Source organism: Schistocerca serialis, chromosome 2 (genome assembly GCF_023864345.2).
Source record: "Schistocerca serialis cubense isolate TAMUIC-IGC-003099 chromosome 2, iqSchSeri2.2, whole genome shotgun sequence".
Classification (NCBI taxonomy): domain Eukaryota; kingdom Metazoa; phylum Arthropoda; class Insecta; order Orthoptera; family Acrididae; genus Schistocerca; species Schistocerca serialis.
In genome coordinates, this window is record NC_064639.1 from 560,027,650 (window position 1) to 560,051,555 (window position 23,906).

A 23,906-nucleotide genomic window follows, 5' to 3' on the forward strand; every position below is an offset into this window, starting at 1 on the left:
GCGTTTATTCTCTAATTTAGTCTCTGGTTTTCGGATTTCAGTTTCGATATTTCTTGCTCGAGGCACTGAATGCATTCCTGGCGATCTGTTACGTTTCAACCGCTAGTTCCCTTCTAAGTCTGGCGTTCTAAGTTCTTAGCTCTTCACTTTGCCCACAAAGCATTGTTTTACTTAGTGCGAGTGCCCAAATTTTGTCTTCGACCTATCGTGTGATTGTGGTTGAAGCCCGTTTTTGTTTTAGTTCATTCTGAAACTCCTCTAAGGCCTCATCTACATCGTTTGTCATTCTGGTTTCCAATTCCTTTCTTTTGGGAACTAGCCCTTCGCTGGATACCGTTCGTCTTACTGCCACCGTGCTGCTGCCCGTCGTAGCTGCCTTTGTGTTTCGACTTCCTCCGACTGATGTGTAGCTCACATTCATTCCTGGAGTACTGTGGGATGCAAAATTGAAGCGTCACCCATCCACCAATGTCAGCCCAGTTTGCAGGTGAATATAAGTTTAATTTAGTTTTGTTTATGTATTTTTTGTAATATTTGTAATGGTTGTGAAGTGTCTAAAGTTTTTGTATTTTTTTATGTTTCATGTACGGAGACGGCGGCGCAACTAACGGAGACAGCATCTTCGTTACCGGGACCGGAGAGAAAATTACTGGCCACTATACGTCGCGGGTCGACAGCCAAAGAGCAACAGGAGATCCTGAAACCGAGTTGTTGCGTCGTGCTTCTAAAAATTAAATAACTGAGAATTTGTAATGTTTTGTACAAGAATGATATCACAGGAAGTTTAATCTAATTGAAAATGTTAGTTTTGTCTCGTCAAGGCTCAGGTTCACGTCTGTATGTAGGAAGATAATAAACTAGTGGATGCTACTAAAGTTGAAATACGTGTTCCGAGGATTTATTTATGAAGAATTATGTGAATGAATTAATAATATATTTGACAAGATTATTGGATTTTGACAGCGTTCATCGCGACTTTGAATCTCAAAAAGTTTATTCAATGTGGTTCTATTATCGATTAAATCAGATAACGTGTGTCAATATAATTTCTGAGGAGAAAGAAACGACATCTAAAATTGAAAAAGTTTACGCAAACCAGTTGGCCCGAGTGACGTAATTCTGTGCATACGACTCAAATGATGTTTTACAGTTTCGTTCAAGAACCATTCTGAGACAATTTAAAAAGAATATAAATAATTTTGAAGTGGGTTGTAACTGACGTAGGTGACGAAGTTTACACATGGTCATATGTCGAAAGAAAATCATTTATAAGAAACTTACGTCGTTACACTACACCGTGGCGACCGTGACAGGACGTGTGTGCGACTAAGGCACACAGGTACGAAACAAAACATCAAGAGTCCTTCGGAAGTCAACGCGAGTTTTCGTGGAGCCTTCACCAGCCAGCGGCGACTTCGCGGGTGTGGGCATCTGACGGAGCGCAGCCAAGCAGTACGGTCACGCAGTTATTCCACGAGAAGGCGCATCTGTTGGGCAGCAGCTGAACGCTGCAAACCCCGACAACCTTTTTTCTCCCTAAACTAACAGGTCCAGTACGTCAGCGGGGGGGGGGGGGGGGGGGGGGGGCGTTCCTCCGGCTGGTATTAGAGGTGTTGCTGAGGGCTTCGCCTGTCTACGGTGGTGCCGGGCGTGGTTGCAGCCAGTGACGTCTCCGGTGTTCGACTCAGCGTCCTGCCGGTTGCGGAAGCGGGGTCGCAGCATCTCAGAGGCTGCATCGACGGCTGTTACTTCTGCAGCCCATAGCAGCACACTGATCACCGAGAACTACAAACTACAATATTAGTGTCCGGTGAGTTTGTTTCAAGTTGGAAGTGGAGTGTTGTACATAGGGAGTGTGCTTTTACAGGATTGTTGATTACAAGTCTGCGTGTGTAACTAGTTAATATCTTACAATAATGTCGGGAAGTGAAATGTCAGACGAAGAGCAATCTATGTCCGATAGGAGCATGAGATCCCTTTTTAGGGCAATCGCTAAATTGAAACAATCTAACGAAGAATCTACGGCTAGATTAAAAGAGGAACTTAAAGGGGAGCTAACAAAATCGACAGACAGGTTACAGGAACATCTTAATGAAACCAGTCGAGAATTAAGTGATAAAATAGAGGCTTCTAAAGTGGAAATGCAGGAAAAACTAGTAGGACTTAGTAATAAGATTGCTGATAATTGTAAAAGATTAGAAGAACATATCCAGGAATAGCTTGAGGAAAAAGCTCGCATGCGAAATGATATTACTGACTTAACCAAGAGATTAGATAATGTCAATGTCTTAGTTGTAAATGAAATACAGAAAAATAACGATAAGTTACGAGATGAATTTTCTATGCAAACAGAAACTGTTCGTAGAGAATTATTAGAATCTATTAAAGAGGTTTCTACCAAACCTGTAGAGATTTCTTCAATAGATAATGTAGAATTAGAGACATTAACTCATCGAGTAGAAAAAGATCATACCGAAATAGAAAACATGAAATTTTTAATTACTGAAATATGCAGTAACCTTGAGACTGCCAAAGATAATAACATTGACGAAGGTACAGAGCGTTCACATCGTGAACACAGTGAAGAATCGATATTAGCTAATCGCGTATCCAATACAGAAATGCGAATACAGGAAATTACTAAACGGTTATCGGAATTAGATAATAATGAAAACATTTCAAGTAGTAGAAGCAATAATGTAATCAGAGACAACAGTCGCATCGTGTTTGCTAGCTCGGACGACAACAATATAAAGAAAGAAATCACGGCAAGCCAATCCGATGCAACTCCGTCTCTGCAATCTAAACAAAATCCAACTATGTCTCTCGCAGAATGTTTGGATGATATATCGACAAATTCAAATGTAGCAAGTCTATTTCCTGTATTCAAACCAGGAGGCGAACTTCGCCCTATAATCTTTATAAAAGCTTTTGAAACTTCATTATCTCCTAAATGGAGTAATGAAAAACGGATTCAATTTGTAATAGGACATTTAGAAGCAGAAGCTGAGGAGTGGGCAGTACTGCATAGAAATGAATTTAGGGACTGGGATGATTTTGTTAAGCAGTTTAAACAAAATTATTGGTCAAGAGGAAAACAACAACACTTAACTTTAGAGGTGCTAGACCCTCCTCCATATTCTAAACGCTGGGGAGGTTATAGGAATTATTTCGAATGGCATTTCAACCATGCGAAATTAATTGAAGAACCAGTTATTGAAAGTCACCTAATACGAGTCCTAATTAGTAGGTTACCATATCATGTAATGGAAAGAAGGATAGAAAGAGAATGGTCACAACCTTGCGAATTATTAGGATATTTAGAACAGTTAGATATACTTAGCAGAGAAAGGGAAGACGAGAAATTTAGATTTGGTAGAAATGACAATCCTCGAAATAATAATAATTCAGAAACACGAAAATTTAACAACAACAATCATAGCCGGTTTTGTTATATAAAACGTCAATCTAAAGATAAAGAGAGCCAACAAAATCATGGTAATAACTCCAAAATGCGGAAATTTCGCAATAACGATAATGAGATAAATCATCCTCAAGTAGTTAATGAAGGTGAAGTTGTAGGTGACGTTATCATAGAAAGTTCGGAAAACTAGTAAAGTCCTTTAGTACAGGTCAACTAAAGGGAACTGTTAGTCGAGATTATACAAGACCCAATTGCAATTTATCATTAAGCTGCCAAAAGGAAGGTGATTGGCAACAAGATTTACTTCAGGAAGGCTATCAGATAAGTGAGAATATAACTTATAAACCCGTTATTAAAGGTTATATTAAAGATACTGAAGTAAATATTATAATCGATTCGGGTAGCGAAGTAAGTATTTTATCTAAAGAATTATTTCAGCTTAATAGAAAATATTGGAATTTCCCAATCTTACCTGTAACTGGAGTGAAAATTATAGGAGTTACTGGTAAAAGAAGTCAAAATATTATTGTGGAAGTTTATTTAACTTTTGAAATTGCTAAACAATTAATTGCTCACTCTGTACTTGTCGTAGCCAACTTAAATGTGGCCATAATTTTAGGTATAGATTGGCTGTGTAAATATAAAGCTATATTAGATTTTAAAGACTCTTCGTTAACCATCCATAAGGAGGCATGTGCTTTTAAAGTGAGGTTTTCTGATAATCAAGTACCTGAAAATTTCTACGAATCCTTACAGATTAAGTACACACAGACCATGAACCTATTAATAGATCCTAGTGATCTTGAGTATGAAGTATACCGATGTGAGGCTGGTAACAGTATCAAAACCGAAGTGAAAGAAAAATGTTATTCTACGAATTGTCTATCCGAACAAGAAAAGGAAGAGTTGGAATCTTTGTTGTTAGAATTTAGAGCCGTCTTCTCAGATGAACCGGGGAGAATTAAAGATTACGTTTGTAAACTTAAGATTAAAGATCAAAACCCATTCTTTAAGAAACCTTATCCTATTCCAGTGCAATTCAAAGAACCGGCTAGTAGAGAAATAAGTAAGATGCTAGAACAAAACATTATCGAACGATCATGCAGCGCTTTTAACAGTCCTTTGTGGGTAGTTAAGAAAGCTACTGGTGGGGTACGACTGGTTCTGGATGCCCGTGAATTAAATAAAATTATAGAGATGGAAAGAGACAGACCTATTCCTATGGAGGACGTACTTCTTAAGATTGCTGGTTCTCATTATATGAGTACAATGGATTTAACTGCTGGCTACCATCAAGTAATATTACACCCGGATTCACGGCAATATACGGCTTTTCTTTTTGAAGGCAGATCATATCAGTTCCAGGTTTTACCTTTTGGACTTAATATATCAGTGTCAACTTTTATTAGGGCATTAGATTCAGCTTTGGGTCAGCAATTATTACAAAAGATTATTTTATATGTAGATGATATTTTGGTAGCCACTAAAACGTGGGAAGAACACGTAACGATATTACGGGAATTGTTTAACCGTTTAATTGACAGAGGAATTACTTTAAAATTATCTAAGTCTTACTTCGGAAAGGAGGAAGTGAGATTTTTGGGGCATATAGTGGACAGTAAAGGTATTAGGCCAGACCCAGCATATACTGAAGCTATTGCTCGATGCCCGAGTCCTAGAAATCGGAAACAACTGAAATCATTCTTAGGAATGGTAGGATTTCTGAGAAGGTTTCTTCCGGTGCAGGATATTGTTAATCCTAAATTACTGGATTTATTAAAAGAGAAGTTAGTATGGCTCTGGGGAAAAGAGGAAGAGGAAGTTTTTAATAAGGAGCGCTAACAGAAGCCAAAATGTTATACCATCCAGATTTCAATCAGGACTTTTGTATGTGTACGGATGCCTCTGATTATGGTGTGTCTTGCAAAATATTCCAAGGTGATCTGACCAATGAAAAAGGATTATATCGGCCTATTGGATTCGCTAGTAGAACTTAAAATAAACATGAAAGAAATTATTTGTAACCGAGAAGGAAGCTCTCGTAGTGGTATGGGGTTTTCAACGATTTAGAGGATTATTAATGGGAAGAAAAACAATTGTATATATTGATCATCAGGCTTTAACCTTTTTGAACAATTGTCGGTTACTTCACAGTAGATTGTTACGTTGGGTATTATGCTTGCAAGAATTTCAATACGAAATTAGGTATATAAAAGGATCTCAAAATGTAGTTTCGGATGCTTTGTCGAGACCTCCAGTAGGAATGGAGAATATTAACATTGCAGAAAACCAGGAACAAATTACCATGTTTATTTCCTTTTAACTCAGGAGAACGAACGTAAGGTTAAACGGATAGTAACTGCTATTAGATGCAATCAAAGAAATGATGATCAATATAGGGACCTTATACAAAACCTTAATAATGGGGACGAAACAGTTAACACCCGGGGTGTGTGGTTATATTTCAACGACTTGTTGTATTGGAAAGCACAGAGGGAACACCAGAGATGGAAAATCTGCATTCCGAAAACTGTTGTGTACGAGTTAATTACTTATATTCATGAAGGTTACGGATATTTTAGAATTCATAAATGTATTAAACATCTAATGAAGTATTATTATTTCAAAAATATGTCCCGTATTGTGAGAAGTATTATTAGGGCTTGTGAAACCTGTCAAAAGTTTAAAGTTAATAACAAATCTAAGCGTTATAAATTATATGCTGTAATTCCTCGAGGTCTATGGGATCTACTGTCATTAGATTTTTTCGGCCCTCTGCCTCGTAGTTCAGGAGGATTTACTTATGTGTTTGTTGTAATGGAATGTTGGTCCAAACATGTGAAGCTATATACTTTGAAACGAGCGAATACAGCAAGCGTTATACGCTGCCTCACCCGAAATTACTTTGTTAACTGGGGCATTCCTAAACGACTTATGTCTGACAACGGTAGTGCCTTTATTAGCCAAAAGTTTCAAGATATGATAAAACAATATGGAATCAAACATGTCTTAATTTCGAAATATCACCCTCAAAGTAATTTAGTAGAAAGAGTCATGAAAGAATTAGGACGATTATGTAGAACTTATTGTGCACATAAACATACTCGGTGGGCCAAACTAATGCCTGAATTCGAAAAGATATTAAATGAATTGCCTCACCTAACGACGGGATTATCACCTATAGAAATTTTAGGCAAACGAATTATAGGTGAGCCTTTACTAGCTGCTCTACCTTGGCCGCCAGTAAATGAGATCCAACAATGCATCCCAGACGAAAAAGTTTGCGAACAGATTGTTAAAAATGCTGAACGGAGAATTAAAAGTTGTAATCAACATGCTATAGAACCCTCATTTTAGGTAGGAGATCTTGTGTTAGTACGATCTCATCCTAAAAGTTCGAAGATCAATAAGAAATGTAGAAAATTCTTCTTTATCTTTGAAGATCCATTTGTTGTACATAAGATTGTACATCCCAAAGCGTTACTTCTTATGGAACCTTCATCAGGTGTAGTTAAAGGATTATATAGTGTTGATGAAATGAAACCCTTCATTCCTAAGTAAGTTAATATTTAGTATATGTTACATACGGAAGAGCGTTCATAGTTTATTCATGTGAAGTTTTTCGTGATAGTTACGTGTTATTTTAAAGAAGTAACAGGAAGCTTAAACAAGTGTTCTACAATAATCTACCGGCACTCCAAAAGGAGAAAGATAACTAAAAAGGGATTTATATGGAAGAAATTTTGTTATTAGGTCAGAAGGAATTTTGCATATTTTTATATTTACTCGGATAGTAGGAACCAAAGGGGATGGTCAATAATTTTAGGGACCATGGGCGTCCAGAGCTGTATGGCTCACGAGAACATAGCAGAGTGCCTTTAATAGAGATTTGTAATAGTGTTAATATAGAACACACCAAACGGGGCTCTCTCGCTTGTTTCTCCTAAATAAATTGCCATTACCCAACAGAGTGTCCGAAGGTAAAGAAAGCCGTGCCGAGATTCTAAAGAAAGTTTTTCTTGATTTCTTCTTGACCTCAGGCATAAATAAGGCATTAGGGAAAAGAATGACGTAAAGTAAATAGTACTATTAGTTATTGTGAGAAACTTATTAGTAATATACATTTTTGGAAAAAATAACTCTAGCAAATGAATAAAACTGAAACTAATCTATCATAATTTGAACGCTCTGTCCTAATGTAACAACGTCAAAGAACGTACTAAATTAGTATTTACTAGCAACTATTAAATGAAAAGGAGTAATCTCCATATATTCGGTTATGAATTACCATAATAGCACAATTAAGAGTAAATGACAAATAGTCACAACAATATTGTAGTAAAAGGATTAAATCTATCTAAGAGCAAGAACTCTAGATTACGTAAAATGTGAGGAAAATGTATAGAAAAAGTTTTATTTTCGGTTAAAACCTGACAAACTGAGCTTGTGGGTGGGGTATGTAGTGGGACGCGAAATTGAAGCGTCACCCATCCACCAATGTCAGCCCAGTTTGCAGGTGAATATAAGTTTAATTTAGTTTTGTTTATGTATTTTTTGTAATATTTGTAATGGTTGTGAAGTGTCTAAAGTTTTTGTATTTTTTTATGTTTCATGTACGGAGAGGGCGGCGCAACGAACGGAGACAGCGTCTTCGTTGCCGGAACCGGAGAGAAAATTGCTGGCCACTATACGTCGCGGGTCGACAGCCAAAGAGCAACAGAAGATCCTGAAACCGAGTTGTTGCGTCGTGCTTCTAAAAATTAAATAACTGAGAATTTGTAATGTTTTGTACAACAATGATATCATAGGAAGTTTAATCTAATCGAAAATGTTAGTTTTGTCTCGTCAAGGCTCAGGTTCACGTCTGTATGTAGGAAGATAATAAACTAGTGGATGCTACTAAAGTTGAAATACGTGTTCCGAGGATTTATTTATGAAGAATTATGTGAATGAATTAATAATATATTTGACAAGATTATTGGATTTTGACAGCGTTCATCGCGACTTTGAATCTCAAAAAGTTTATTCAATGTGGTTCTATTATCGATTAAATCAGATAACGTGTGTCAATATAATTTCTGAGGAGAAAGAAACGACATCTAAAATTGAAAAAGTTTACGCAAACCAGTTGGCCCGAGTGACGTAATTCTGTGCATACGACTCAAATGATGTTTTACAGTTTCGTTCAAGAACCATTCTGAGACAATTTAAAAAGAATATAAATAATTTTGAAGTGGGTTGTAACTGATGTAGGTGACGAAGTCTACACATGGTCATATGTCGAAAGAAAATCATTTATAAGAAACTTACACTACAGTACGTAGGGCATTTTTCGAAAGCAGCAGCGGCTGCCGCCAGCGTGGACCAGGTTGTATGCTCCAGTGTCCGCATATAAACGCGGACGTCGAGCTTAACTTCGTCAAAAGCCCAACGTACAGTCCCAAATGCTTCACAAAGTGAAGCAAAGCGAGCTCGCGCCGGACGGAATTTGCTGTACGGCAGCCAATTCCCAAATTATGGCTCCGTTAAGCGTTTAGTTCGTCTCTAAACCAACCAGTTCTGATAAACGCAGTACGCTCTATAATTCGTTCCACAGTTTGCCGTGCTGTTGCTGCGTAACGCCAGTGTCACGGAAGCGCCAGGAAATATGAGCCTCGCAACGTTTGAGAATACCTGCAGCCAGTTTTCCGTAGACGGCGTCTGCTGAGTCCGCCGCTGCTGTCTGGGACGCCTGACGCAACGGACAGCTGTAGGTCGCGCAGTCACCCTGCCGCAAGCCGCGCTGTCACCACCGACCGCGTCCGACTTCACCGCCGCGGCGTCAGCAAAGGCGCAACTCGTCACCGCCACCAGAGAAGACAATGGTCTCCCGCTCCGCCGACAACACTTGCCACACGGCACGCAAGGATACATTCACTATCTCGGAAAAACCTCTCACGGCCAAACTACAGTCCCCGAATTTGTCTTTATCGCGTAACGTTAGAGATTACACCTTTAACTATTCTCGGTAGACTTTCACTGCACTCCGACAACTCCTTCTTACCACAAACGCGAAAACGAGTGGAGCACTCACCGAGTGCGACCGCACGCCACGCCACGCTGAGAAGGCAAACTCATAATGGTGCATGTGGAGTTTGGATAGGTCTAGTGCGCACATACCCACGTAGAAAAGCTTCGTGAACTCTACTGCAACCTTCTCCATCGCCACAGAACCAAGTTCTCATTGAAAATTCTGACCCGTTTAAAATTTGGTCTACGATGCATTTTTTATGCCTCACCGCCCATCCCGCTCGCTTCTAATCAAAGCTTTTGATGTTCCCTCAGAGTCTCCATTGTTTTACCGAAAATAGAACTATTCATTGATTTACAAAACATCTTTTTCAAAGTCACATCGCAGAAGTCCTCACTGTCGTATTCACATCAATATACTTCTGATATCAGGAAGTTGCTTGAAGGATATAGGCCAGGTGATTCCAAGCAGTCTCAAATGCAATGTGATACACTGCTGGAGATTATTTCCCAGCGTTGTCATCAGATTGGGGATGGAGCCTCCTTCCAGAACTAGTTGTCCAGGACACAGTGGCAAATCAGTTTGCACATCTTGAAAACTAATATCGTAATAGTCCTGCCTCCACCACACATCCCACATCAGAATCAGCCACCATACCCTCGATCCCCCCCTCTCCCCAGGTCCCTTGCATTCTTGTTAGGGTACCCATCGAAACACGCCATTCGGCAGTGATTGTTGCATGACGCGCCTGGATAGGTTAGTGACATCGAAGTACATGATGCAGCTGAATCGAGGTATGCGTTGAACCTCTCGCCTTACGTGGGTTATTTTCCTTGGCGTGCCTATGGATACGTTGACAAAAGTCCCCCATGTGAGGCTTAGCGCCGTATACCGATCCTGCCTTGGAGGCGGTTAAGTGGGAGATGTGTCTCAGAGTGACAGATGGTGACGCGAGACTGGAAGCACAGCCGATAGAGGACAATATTGGATAGGGGACTGATTTAGTTTCGATTGTGCCCACTAGAGTACACTGAAGTAATAGAATGTTTTTCATAAACTATTCTAGTATTTTCATAAAGTGTTGTTATTTCTTTTTGTGTAAGTAAAATGTTATAAATGTGTTTTGGCAGTATGAATGATGCGTGAGTGTGGTTTATGGTTAGTATTAAGATAATTGTTTAACGAGTTATGTAGTGGGATTTAGTGTGGGAACAGTTCGAAGAAGTATGGATGTCGACAAAGGGGATTTTTGTAGAATAGATTTGTAAAGTAATTTTATGGTAAAGGGAAAGTTAATTCAGGTATAAATAACAATAGTAAATAACTTTATGCCTAAACAAAACTTCAGCATATTAGATAATTATGTCGGTAAAAAGTGCAGTCGTTAGGTTTACTATTTTGCGATTGGTTATTGATGAAAAGCGCGGATTGACGCGGGAGAATGTTGTTTTGCTATTGGCTGTTGAGTAAACTGACCAATGGTAAAGCAATATTCTTCGCGCACCTTTCTCTGCTGGTAGAGAATACTTAGAGTATTCTAGAGAAGAGTCGGAGCCTAGTCATGAAACAGTTCGGACTTGTGTAGTAGTAGTTCCGATGGAAATGATAAGTGGCCGGATCTAGCAGTGTTTCATACATCAAAAGTTTTGTAAAGTGACGGCATAATTATTCTGATGGGTGTGACGAGAAAAGACATAAATTCTGCGCGGCGTATTGAGCAGGTCGGTGGCTAAAAACTATGACTGCATTACGTACCGACAGACTTAATATTTGGCGAGCATTCTCAATCAAAAACAATCCGTATCTTTGTAGCTATTACGTGTTCGGGTAATGCAACACCATGAACTTGCTAGCGTGAGTGAAAGGGATTGAGAGTGACTGTGTTAATACTAGCACGGGCTTGGCAGTGATACTTGTTCACCTAAGTTTCAGAGCATATTAATTAAGGACAAAATTTCCAACCTTCCTTTTCGTGTGAAAACTTTCTCCCGAAACGTAGATTAGTGACTTTAATTGTAGCCTGGTTCACGTAGAAGTACAGTAGGTTTCGCTCGGCTTCCCTACTGATGATAAGCTGAGACAATGTTCAGAGGTAGGTGCAGGTTCGACGTAAAGGGACGGAAGGAACCGCGGCGCCGCACATGGATCCCTCGCTCAAAGTTAATTTCATGCTGCACTTCATTTTCTTGAACATATTATTCCAGGAGAACACAGGTGGTGCGTAATAAAAGGTGAGATGCAGAGAATGTGTGGTCATGCATAGGTTCCGGAATTTCTCGAAAACATCCATGAGCAAACGCTTTTCTGTCTCCCTGTAAAGCTGTGCATACTATCCTAAAACGGAGATGTTGATTTCCCGTCAGACATTCATAGCATGCTCATCCTCTGCATCCGATATGGCATCGTCTGTGAGGTTGCTGGAGAATGCAGTTACATGTGGCAGCCTGGTTCTGTTGAGTTTTGCCATTCCATCCAGGTACTCGTAAGGAGAACCTCCTCCCTAGTCACTAGTTGAAACCCTTCCTCGTTGGTGAATGCAGCTCGGGTGATGTGCATATCCTTCTGAAGCAGAGTTTCAACAAGTTTCTGTAGTGATGCCTGCATAAAACCTGACGTGTCAGGGAACTGGAGCATAATTCTTGGCGTCATTCACTTGGAGAATGAAATATATTTCTCAACACTCTCAGGCAGGACGGTGATCTGATCCTTGTCCAAACCGAAATTAGCCAACTGCTCAACAAGAAAGTGAGCGTCATACCCGCTCGAATTATGAAAACAGGAAGGCATTCAGAAACCTTACAGGGTCACGGTACTCTGCTCCTAGGTTCTCGATCCTAGTGAATGAGATTCTCTCCTCAAAGGCAGCCGCTGTCACCAAGTGTTCTAATTGTGGTATGCTGGTACTGATCGGATGTCCTTCACTAAATGGATGGTGAGGGAACTGCCGCTAGCCACAGGATTATTATTATTACTATAAGTACAACTGGTTGACAAGAGTTCTTCTGCTGCTGCTGCTGGCTGGCTGGTTGGGATGAAGATGACGGCTGCGTGGAGAAGTATGGAAGTGCATATACCTTGCAATTTGTGCGAGGTCGTGGAGGAGGAGGTGATGTATTGCCCCAGTGTGAGCAAGCCGGTTGCAGAGGTAGCTGTGGCCAGAATCCTGAGCCACCTGCCTTTGAAGGAGTGGCCCATGGACGCCAGAGTAGTGCTGGTGCCGTGGCGGCAATGGTGGAGCGGCTGCCACTGCCGCGGCTTCCCTGATAGTGACAAGGGGCGTCTTGCAGTGCTGTGCGTGCCTCACAGGGCCACATCTCATTCGTAGTTTCTTCACCCCACACTGCCTGTTCCTGCGCCACAGTGTACTGCAGTGAGACACCTGCTGGAAGTAGAATAACGAAACAAAATTAAGTACAAAGTTGTAGACGTTGCGAGCCATTCTTGCTGCAGGGAAAGAAAGAACACTGATTACATTTACGAGGCGTAAGTGTGTATAAATAATTACCTTTAATACTCTGGCTCCATGGTGATGGTGTTACCACCACTTCTGGTATCTCCTCATGCCAACACAGGTCACTCTCCGTCTCCTCCACGCGTAACAGCAGTTCATCATTCTCACCTGAACCAGCTCACCGAAGTCAACCACAATACTGACTTAATGAGAAAAGTATACATGCACAAAACTAAGAAAAATTGTTTTAAAACATACATTTACACAATAGCTGTGGTAGGAAAGGTATCAAAACATCTGTCCCTCTCTGCTCTTGCTCGTCGAAATCAAATGTACAAATGTGTGTGATTTCCTAAGGGACCGGCCGGCCGAGGTGGTCGAGCGGTTCTAGGCGCTGCAGCCTGGAACCACGCGACCGCTACGGTCGCAGGTTCGAATCCTGCCTCGGGCATGGATGTGTGTGATGTCCTTAGGTTAGTTAGGTTTAAGTAGATCTAAGTTCTAGGGGACTGATGACGGAAGTTAAGTCCCATAGTGCTCAGAGCCATTTGAACCATTTCCTAAGGCTAAATGGCTCTGAGCACTATGGGACTTAATTTCTGAGGTCATCAGTCCCCTAGAACTGTCCACAACAGACTAAAACGTTCAATTACTAGCCGGTACTGACAAAATAATAACAGAAATGAGAACCTAAACTGAGTTATGGTGGCTCTACGTTAATAAGTTGGCGCCGCAAGGAAACATTTTGTTACTCATATACACTCCTGGAAATGGAAAAAAGAACACATTGACACCGGTGTGTCAGACCCACCATACTTGCTCCGGACACTGCGAGAGGGCTGTACAAGCAATGATCACACGCACGACACAGCGGACACACCAGGAACCGCGGTGTTGGCCGTCGAATGGCGCTAGCTGCGCAGCATTTGTGCACCGCCGCCGTCAGTGTCAGCCAGTTTGCCGTGGCATACGGAGCTCCATCGCAGTCTTTAACACTGGTAGCATGCCGCGACAGCGTGGACGTGAACCGTATGTGCAGTTGACGGACTTTGAGCGAGGGCGTATAGTGGGCATGCGGGAGGCCGGGTGGACGTACCGCCGAATTGCTCAACACGTTGGGCGTCAGGTCTCCACAGTACATCGATGTTGTCGCCAGTGGTCGGCGTAAGGTGCACGTGCCCGTCGACCTGGGACCGGACCGCAGCGACGCACGGATGCACGCCAAGACCGTAGGATCCTACGCAGTGCCGTAGGGGACCGCACCGCCACTTCCCAGCAATTTAGGGACACTGTTGCTCCTGGGGTATCGGCGAGGACCATTCGCAACCGTCTCCATGAAGCTGGGCTACGGTCCCGCACACCGTTAGGCCGTCTTCCGCTCACGCCCCAACATCGTGCAGCCCGCCTCCAGTGGTGTCGCGACAGGCGTGAATGGAGGGACGAATGGAGACGTGTCGTCTTCAGTGATGAGAGTCGCTTCTGCCTTGGTGCCAATGATGGTCGTATGCGTGTTTGGCGCCGTGCAGGTGAGCGCCACAATCAGGACTGCATACGACCGAGGCCCACAGGGCCAACACCCGGCATCATGGTGTGGGGAGCGATCTCCTACACTGGCCGTACACCACTGGTGATCGTCGAGGGGACACTGAATAGTGCACGGTACATCCAAACCGTCATCGAACCCATCGTTCTACCATTCCTAGACCGGCAAGGGAACTTGCTGTTCCAACAGGACAATGCACGTCCGCATGTATCCCGTGCCACCCAACGTGCTCTAGAAGGTGTACGTCAACTACCCTGGCCAGCAAGATCTCCGGATCTGTCCACCATTGAGCATGTTTGGGACTGGATGAAGCGTCGTCTCACGCGGTCTGCACGTCCAGCACGAACGCTGGTCCAACTGAGGCGCCAGGTGGAAATGGCATGGCAAGCCGTTCCACAGGACTACATCCAGCATCTCTACGATCGTCTCCATGGGAGAATAGCAGCCTGCATTGCTGCGAAAGGTGGATATACACTGTACTAGTGCCGACATTGTGCATGCTCTGTTGCCTGCGTCTATGTGCCTGTGGTTCTGTCAGTGTGATCATGTGATGGATCTGACCCCAGGAATGTGTCAATAAAGTTTCTCCTTTCTGGGACAATGAATTCACGGTGTTCTTATTTCAATTTCCAGGAGTGTATAAGTTCGCGGCCCCAGCTGCCAATTAAACAAACACTGGTGAGATACTAACACGCCAGACAAATCGTACACAGCTAACACTCTCTCCGTGAAGATTTTAAAGAAAAGAGCATAAAATATCTTAATACAGGGAGGGGCAGATTGAGCCGACACAGAGATCAGATCACTAAGTACAGTCAGGCAATTCAAATTGCGTGACGACTAACTAGAACGGCTGCCGATAGCGGAAGAATGTTGAGGAGGTGGCACACACTTTCGTACTAGTCTGCAGAAGCAATTAATAACTATCCTCATAGTAGCAACAGGCTGCTGATTTCAATGCTGATCTAGCAAAACCGGAATGAATAGCCTCTAATGAATCCCGCCTGTGCGTCTCATACAAACACCGAGGCTGTCATTCCATAATATTCCTTACGGGTTGTACCTAGCATGTTGACTGTGCCAACAGCTCGAGCTGAAAGCTCCACAAGCAGGGGCGTACGAAGCACTTGTTCTCCAACAAGGGTGGGCGTGTTTACTTCCCTATACAGGCCACCACTTCCCGCTAAAAGCACACACCGTGCAACCTACACGCTATCACGTGCCACACCAATCCAGAACTCACTGCATGACCCTTCGCATTTGACAGCCAAGGCGCCACTCCCTCTACTGCACACCCGTCCAAAGACTCTCCCCCTCCCCCTGCGCTCACTAACTTCTATGACAAAGTTCACTAGCCGTAAATAGGAAAGATAAGCTAGCCGATCGCTGACGGCGATCAGCGTTCCGGCTCAAGGTGTTTACATAAACAGGAAGTAACCACTTGCGTGTGTGTGTGTGTGTGTGTGTGTGTGTGTGTGTGTGTGTGTGTGTGTGTTTGTGTGTGTGTGTGTGAGAGAGAGAGAGAGAGAGAGAGAGAGAGAGAAAGAGCATATGTTTCAGCAGGAACTTCTCGAGCAGAGGGATGCCAATAGGAAGTAACCACTTGAGATAGTGCAGTTGTTCTGAGACCACACAAGAGCGTGAATTCCTAGGTATCAAATTTCAAAGGGTTGCTGTCATCTGATGCTTTGTCCGGCAAGCAATGGGCGACCCCTCAGGCAGGTAGGTAGGTGCGTCCACCTGGACCGGTATCAGGGCATGTGGCTGCTGGCTGTGAGGCCGACGACAATGGTTTCCCTGCACCCACAAACGGTGGTGTCTAGATGCGGCGTCGAGGAAAGGCATCTCGTGGTAGTTGCACTGGCTGTCAGGTCGTGACGCTCGACATGCTCACTGGCGCGTACGTACCATTAGCCTGTGAACTTCAACAGCGAACAGAGATGTCAGCGCTCAGCACTCTGCCAAATGCCTGGCGGCACCTGCCAGGCACATGCGGCTTGACCAGTGGGGTATGCACATGCTTGCCCCTACTGCCCGCTTGGTGCCCAGATCACAGACATATCCTCAGGCAAACCAAAATGGTGACTAATATACCGCACTTCATTTCATTCCTCAGTTATTACATTATGGGAAGCAGGGACGGGGAGTGCAGGCATGAGTTCCACTCCAGTGGTGGGTGAGAGTCCTGTCTCCTGCAAACTAATTAAATACAGAATATGCAAATTGAGATGAATGATATATTATTGACACTGATTTGAATTTTGTGTCTTGAGATCCTCCCTCTCCAGCACACACTGTGTCTTTTTTCCGCCAATTTCCAGGTTCTTGAGAGATGGGGAAATTGGGAGAGGGAAGGCTGGGGGATTACGCAGGACAGGGAGGGGTGATTAATTGATTAATTTAACTAATTAGTCAATTAATTTGATATCAAATTGAGTTTATACCAGTGAGGGGAAAAAAGGGGATTTCCCAGAGAAGAGGAGGATGAGGCTTTCTCAAAAGGATGGATTATCTCTAGGGAGTCATAAATCAATCCCAGGAGGAAATAGATCAATTAACAGAACAATAGGTTGCCCCTGAATCTGTGCAACAGGCACAAACTAAATTTGCCAGAACCCGCTGTATCCTAGTACTCCCACGAATATCCATGGAAATCAGAGCAGTCATTCTGGTTCAAAAAGAGGGTTCAAACACAAACTGGTCTGTCTTAAGTATATGGAATGTCGTGATATCCTATATCGGATAATTGTCGATTGCTTCAGCAGAATAGTTTAACTCATCATGAATTTCATACACAAGTTGTTAGGAGTCCATGAGATGGTAGGCAGTAATAATATCGTTTACACTGACCCCTTAGAAGCAGGATATTGCAAAAATGTCAGTCTATGTTGTATTACTAAGCCAGTAAAAAATGCCCATCAGACTGTGGAAAATACCTTACCTCGAAAAAAAGTGTGCTCGTTCTGTTCCTAATTGTAAGCCTATGGCCTGTATGGTGGATAGGTAGCAAGACATGTACTCTTGTGCAACGTTCATACTAATGTTTGTTCTGAACAATCCACGATCAGTCGTAGATATTCATCCTATGCGCCTGACTATGACGGTCACTTTCACACTGGTGACAGGCCGTATAGAAATTGGAAGTTCCTTGGAGAACCAACAACAGCACTTATATACAGCTTACGTACTATATCCGACGTGTTGGGGAAACCATTTTACCAAAGACCCACATGACCTTTCGCAAACCCACAGATCCACCTCGTTAACTTTAATTGGAGGAACTATTAACGTCAAACTCATCTTGGCACGTCTGCAACACACCCAGAACACAATGCTCAAAACAATGGGCCGCACTGTAACACCCTGTCAATCGAGACGTCCAGCTGAATATCGACAACGAATAAAGTAGACTTCGTGAATGCACGAAATCGGTGACTCGTTCGACCTGTGCACAGTACCTATTTCCGACATAAGGAGGAGTCAGAAGACCACTGAAACATTGTACGAAGTTGCCCCCGATAATGGTCTTTGCATGCAGCGTTGTGTGATTATTATTGCTTTTTGAGAACTATTCGAGAGTGCCTTTTGCTTTTGTGCACTCTCAGCCCGCTGGCAGTGTTTTCTAGCTATAGTAGTATAGTGAGTTATAGTACGAGGTCGGAATCGTCTGTCGGAGAAGGTTTTAGTCAGAAGATTCGTGACTATGTTGTTCATACTTTGGTTCATGGTGTGATTTTTGTATTTTCAAGGTGGACGTTACAGAACTTGGGAAAAGTAGTGAAATGTTAGCCTGCGTTTATTCAATTAGTGTCGTGTCTGGTGCAGAGTAATTGGTGAAGTGGAACAATAATATGAAGGGACTAAGTTTCTGTTATTATTGACTAGCTTAAACCATTGAGTAGGATGGATGAGACCTGGGGACCATGGCCACTTGGAGCCAGGAGCCGAGACAAATGCCACGGGGCGCCACCGCCGAGCCTCTACACTGTCACCGAACAGTGGCCGGCGGACTTGAAGCACCGCATTTTATCAGGCCGAAGTAATCCTGTCTGCGGATGTGAAAGCGCTGTCCGAAGTCAGAGATGACAAAAGGACGCACACAGAGTATCCGACACATTTGCAGTTATCGGTGAATGCGTAACTTGCCGGATGAAACAATGCCTTTATTGGTGAGTGCGTGTGGTCATTCTGCTGTGGGAATAGAGCAGGACGCAGCAACTATGAAGGCTGTAAAATACTTCGATTTATAGGCAGAAGACCCTGAGCTGGTCAGTCTGAAATAAAAACTGGCATCCAGACAGCGGCCTAGCAAAATCGATAACTACATCATTTGGTGCTCAGAGCCTAGCAAATAGCATCATTACAGCTATTTCCGTAAAGAAAATAAAGCCTGGAAAACAAAAAAGCTTCTCATGGACAAATGTAGTCATAAAGCAGATTCAAGGCACTATGCCGGCCGCTCTGGCCGAGTGGTTCTAGGCGCTTCAGTCCGGAACCGCGCTGCTGCTACGCTCGCAGGTACGAGTCCTGCCTTGGGCATGGATGTGTGTGATGTCCTTAGGTTAGTTAGGTTTAAGTAGTTCTAAGACTATGGGACTGATGACCTCAGATGTTAAGTCCCATAGTACTTAGAGCCATTTGAACCTTCAAGGCACTATCGTTTTACCAAGTACTTGAAAGTTGCATGCTACGATGTGCACATACTGTGAGGCGACAAGAGCCATGGGATAGCTCCCAATACCGTGTCGGACCTTCTTTTACCCAGCATCGCGGAGCAACTCGACGTGGCATGTACTCAACAACTCACTGGAAATCCCCGCAGATGTACTCAGCAATTCTGCGTCTGCAGGCGTCCAAAATTGCAAAATATTTTGGAAACTGACCTCTCGATTATGTCTCACAACTGTTCGATGGGGTTCATGTCGGGCGATCTGGGTGGCCAAATCATTCTCTCGAACCGTGCAAAATGATCTTCAAACCAATCGCGAAAAACTTTGGCTCACTGACATGCCACGTTGGCATCCATAAAAATTCCATCGTTGTTTGGAAACCATTTTCAGCCAGTAATCGGTTCAGTTGGACCAGAGGACCAAGTTCTTTATGGAGACACAAACAGCTTGCACAGTGACAGCTTGGGTCCATTGCTTCGTGGGATCTGCGCCAAACTCGAAGCTTACCATCAGCTCTTACAAACTGAAACCGGTGCTCGTCAGACAAGACGACCGTTTTTCAGTCGTCTAGGGTCACACTGGGATGGTCACAACCCCAGGAGACGCGCAGCAGGCGACGCCCTGCTGTTAGCAAAGGCATACGCATCAAAAAATGGCTCTGAGCACTATGGGACTCAACTGCTGAGGTCATTAGTCCCCTAGAACTTAGAACTAGTTAAACCTAACTAACCTAAGGACATCACAAACATCCATGCCCGAGGCAGGATTCGAACCTGCGACCCATACGCATCGGTCGTCTGCTGATACAGCCCATTAACACCGAACTTGGCAACACTGTCGGAACGGATAGGTTCGTCGTACGTCCCACACTGATTGCTGCGGTTACTTATTTCTTAGCACTGACAAATCTACACATACACTGCTGCTCTCGTTCGTTAAGTGAAGACCGTCGGCCACTGCTTTGTCCGTTGTGACAGATAATGCCTAAAATTTGATATTCGCGGCACACACTTGATACTGTTCATCGCGCAATATTGAATTCCCTAACGTTTTACGGTGTGGACAGTCTCATGCGCCTCGCTCAACTACCATTCAGCATTCAAAGTGTCGTGCGACCGTAACCACGTTGTAAGCCCTTCCATATAAATCACCTAAGTACAAATGGCAACTCCGCCTACGGACTGCCCTTTTATACCTCGCGTACGCGATGATATAGCTATCTGTATATGTACACATCGCTGTTCCACGTCTTGTGTCACCTCATTGTAAAGGCGCGCCGGCCGCTGTGGCCGAGCGGTTCTAGGCGCTTCAGTCTGGAACCGCGCGACCGGTACGGTCGCAGGTTCGAATCCTGCCGTGGGCATGGATGTGTATGATGTCCTCAGGTTAGTTAGGTTTAAGTAGTTCTATGTTCTAGGGGACTGATGACCTAAGTGCTCAGATCCATTTGAACCATTTTGTAAAGGCGCACTGCTGGTGTATAGAGCCGACGTCTTACCGAATGCGTTATAGCTGTGGAGCATCACACGCAAATCTATCACAGCTGTCAGTTGTTTAATGATTTTATGTCCACTGTTTATATCCCAGTCCATTCAGATTACAGTGTTATGAATCATTATCTTTAAAGCTTTCTTACCGGGCCTCATGCATTTACAGTTATTACCTCTACAGAGGTGTTTCACTTATTCTCCTGTGCTGTGTTGAGCGCTCCCATTGCCTAGTTTCATTCCGTAGAGTCGTTGTGAATGGTAGGCTTAACAGCGAGGAAAAAGAGAGGGGAAGAGAGAAGGAGGTGCAGCGCGCTCATTACGCCCGAGGAAAGCGCTATAATTGGTTGTCCTTATAACTGGTAATGGGGCAGCGGGCCGCTGCCTGCGACTACCTGTTGACTGGCGCGGCCAGCTACAGCTGCGACTGCACCTGCGGAGGCACAGCGGCGAGGTGGTGGCGGCGTGTGCCCGCCGGAGCGCAGCTGCCCACACAGACACCGCCAGGTGCCGGCCAACCGCTAATTGGAGCCCGCCAGATTGCAGCTGCGCCAGCTTCCACTCTCGTATCCTGCTTCGCCGCCTGTCGTTGTCCACAACACGGTCATCATTCTCCACCCCCCCCCCCCCCCCAGCCCCTCACCCAGAGTGCTGACTAAGCACCATGTGGCCACCGGTGTGCATAGAAATTGTCGAATCTTTAGTGACAGACACAATATTTACTTCCCAGAGCTGCCAAACATTACCACTAAACATATTACTTTGTTTCCTGTTTTACCAATACTACAAGTGTTAAGAGGATTAATCTAGCACGTGATAGATGAAAACACAGGAGTCGACAGGGAACAGATATGGGATCCAGTATTAGAGACAGAATTTAAAAGAGTTTTGGAAGACTTAAGATCAAATAAGGCACCAGGGATGGATAAAATTCCATTGGAATTGGTTCAAATGGCTCTGAGCACTATGGGACTTAACAGCTGAGGTCATCAGTCCCCTAGAACTTAGAACTACTTAAACCTAACTAACCTAAGGACATGACACACATCCATGCCCGAGGCAGGATTCGAACCTGCGACCGTAGCGGTCGTGCGTTTCCAGACTGAAGCGCCTAGAACCGCTCGGCCACCGCGGCCGGCCATTGGAATTCCTACAAACATTGGGGGAAGTGGCAACAAACCGACGAGTCATGTTGGTGTGTAGAACGTGTGAATCTGACGATATCTGACATTAGCAAAAACATCATCCACACAATTTCGAAGACTGCAAGATCCGACAAGCGCGAGACTTATTGCACAACCAGCTTAACAGCTCATGCATTCAAGTTTCTGACTAGAATCATATACAGAAGAATGGAAAATAAAAGTGCGGTTCTGTTACATGACGATCAGTTTGGAAGAGTAAAGGGACTAGAGGCAATTCGGACGTTGCGGTTGATAATGAAAGTAATATTGAAGGAAAATCAAGACAACCTGGAAAAAGCCCTCGACAATGTAAAATAGTGCAAGATGTTTGAAATTCTGAGAAAAGGAGGAGTAAGCTATAGGAAAAGACGGGTAATAAATAATATGTACAAAAAAACAAGAGAGGTCAATACGAGCTGAAGAGCACCTGTGAGCTGCACGTATAAAAAGGTTGTAAGACAGGCATGTACTCTTTCGCTTCTTCTGTTATATCTCTACATCGCAGAAGCAATGACGGGAACAAATGGAAGGATCAATAGTGGAACTAAAATTCAGGGTGAAACGGTGTCAGTGATAAGATTCGCTGATGACATGACTATCCTCACTGGAAGTGAAGAAGAATTACAAGATGTCTTCAGTCTAATGAGTACAAAATATGGATTGAGAGCAAATCTAAGAAAGACGAAAGTAATGAGACGTAGTATTATTGAGAACAGAGAAAAATTTAACATAGAACTGAGGATCACGAAGTAGATGACGTACTACCTAGGCAGTAAAATAATCCATGATGGTCGGATCTAGGAGGACGATAAAACGTCACTAACGCTGGAAAAGAGGGCATTCTTGGCCAAGAGAAGTCTACTAGTACGAAACATAAGTCTTAATTTGAGAAGGAAATTTCTGAGAATGTACGTTTGGAGCACAGCATTGTATGGCAGTGATGTAAGGTTTGTGGGAAAACCGGTACACAAGTGAATCTAAGTATTTGAGATGCGGTGCTACAGAAAAATGTTGAAAATTCGGTCGACTGATAAGGTCAGGAATGAAGAGCTTCTTTGCAAAATCGGCAGGGGAAGGAATACGCAGAAAACACTGACAACGAGATGGATTAGGATGATATGACGTCTACTAAGACGTCAGGGAATAACTTTTATGGTACTAGAAGGAGCTGTAGAGGGTGAAAAATATAGGGGAAGACAGAGACTGGAATAAATCTAGCAAATAATTGAGAATGTAGTTGCAAGTGCTACTCTGAGATGAAAACGTTGCAACCGAGACGAATTCGTGGCGGGCCGCGTCAAACCAGTCAGAAGACTGATAAACACTATATATAGGATGTAAATGGTACTAAGCTGCCAAAAAAATTCCTGTACATAAACACAATTAATTGATTAAAAAAGATCTTGTAACATGTTTGTTCATTTCCTACACGTTGTCCCAGAAAAAAGCAGTTGATCTCGTGACAATGTCTTTGGCAAAATGGACATTACCGCTGCGCATAGTCACAACGGCCAGCGTTGTTTATTCACTGGAGATGCCGATCGTCGTCAGTCGCCGAGTTACCGGTGCAGACGTTGTTTCAACTCCGTTAAACGTTAGAATGGAGCCGGCCGCGGTGGTCTAGCGGTTCTGGCGCTGCAGTCCGGAACCGCGGGACTGCTACGGTCGCAGGTTCGAATCCTGCCTCGGGCATGGGTGTGTGTGATGTCCTTAGGTTAGTTAGGTTTAAGTAGTTCTAAGTTCTAGGGGACTTATGACCTAAGATGTTGAGTCCCATAGTGCTCAGAGCCATTTTGAACGTTAGAATGGAAGGGAGATTTGCTAGCACTGAACTATGCGATATTCATTTGGTTCAAATGGCTCTGAGCACTGTGGGACTTAACTGCTGAGGTCATCAGTCCCCTAGAACTTAAAACTACTTAAACCTAACTAACCTAAGGACATCACATACATCCACGCCCGAGGCAGGATTCGAACCTGCGACTGTAGCTGTCGCACAGTTCCAGACTGAGACCCCTAGAACCGCTCAGCCACAACGGCCGGCAGTATTCATTTAATTTATGGAGAGGCACAGGGTGTTACGAGGGTAGCTGAAAATATTTATCGAGAACATTTCCCACAATGAGGACCATTTGCA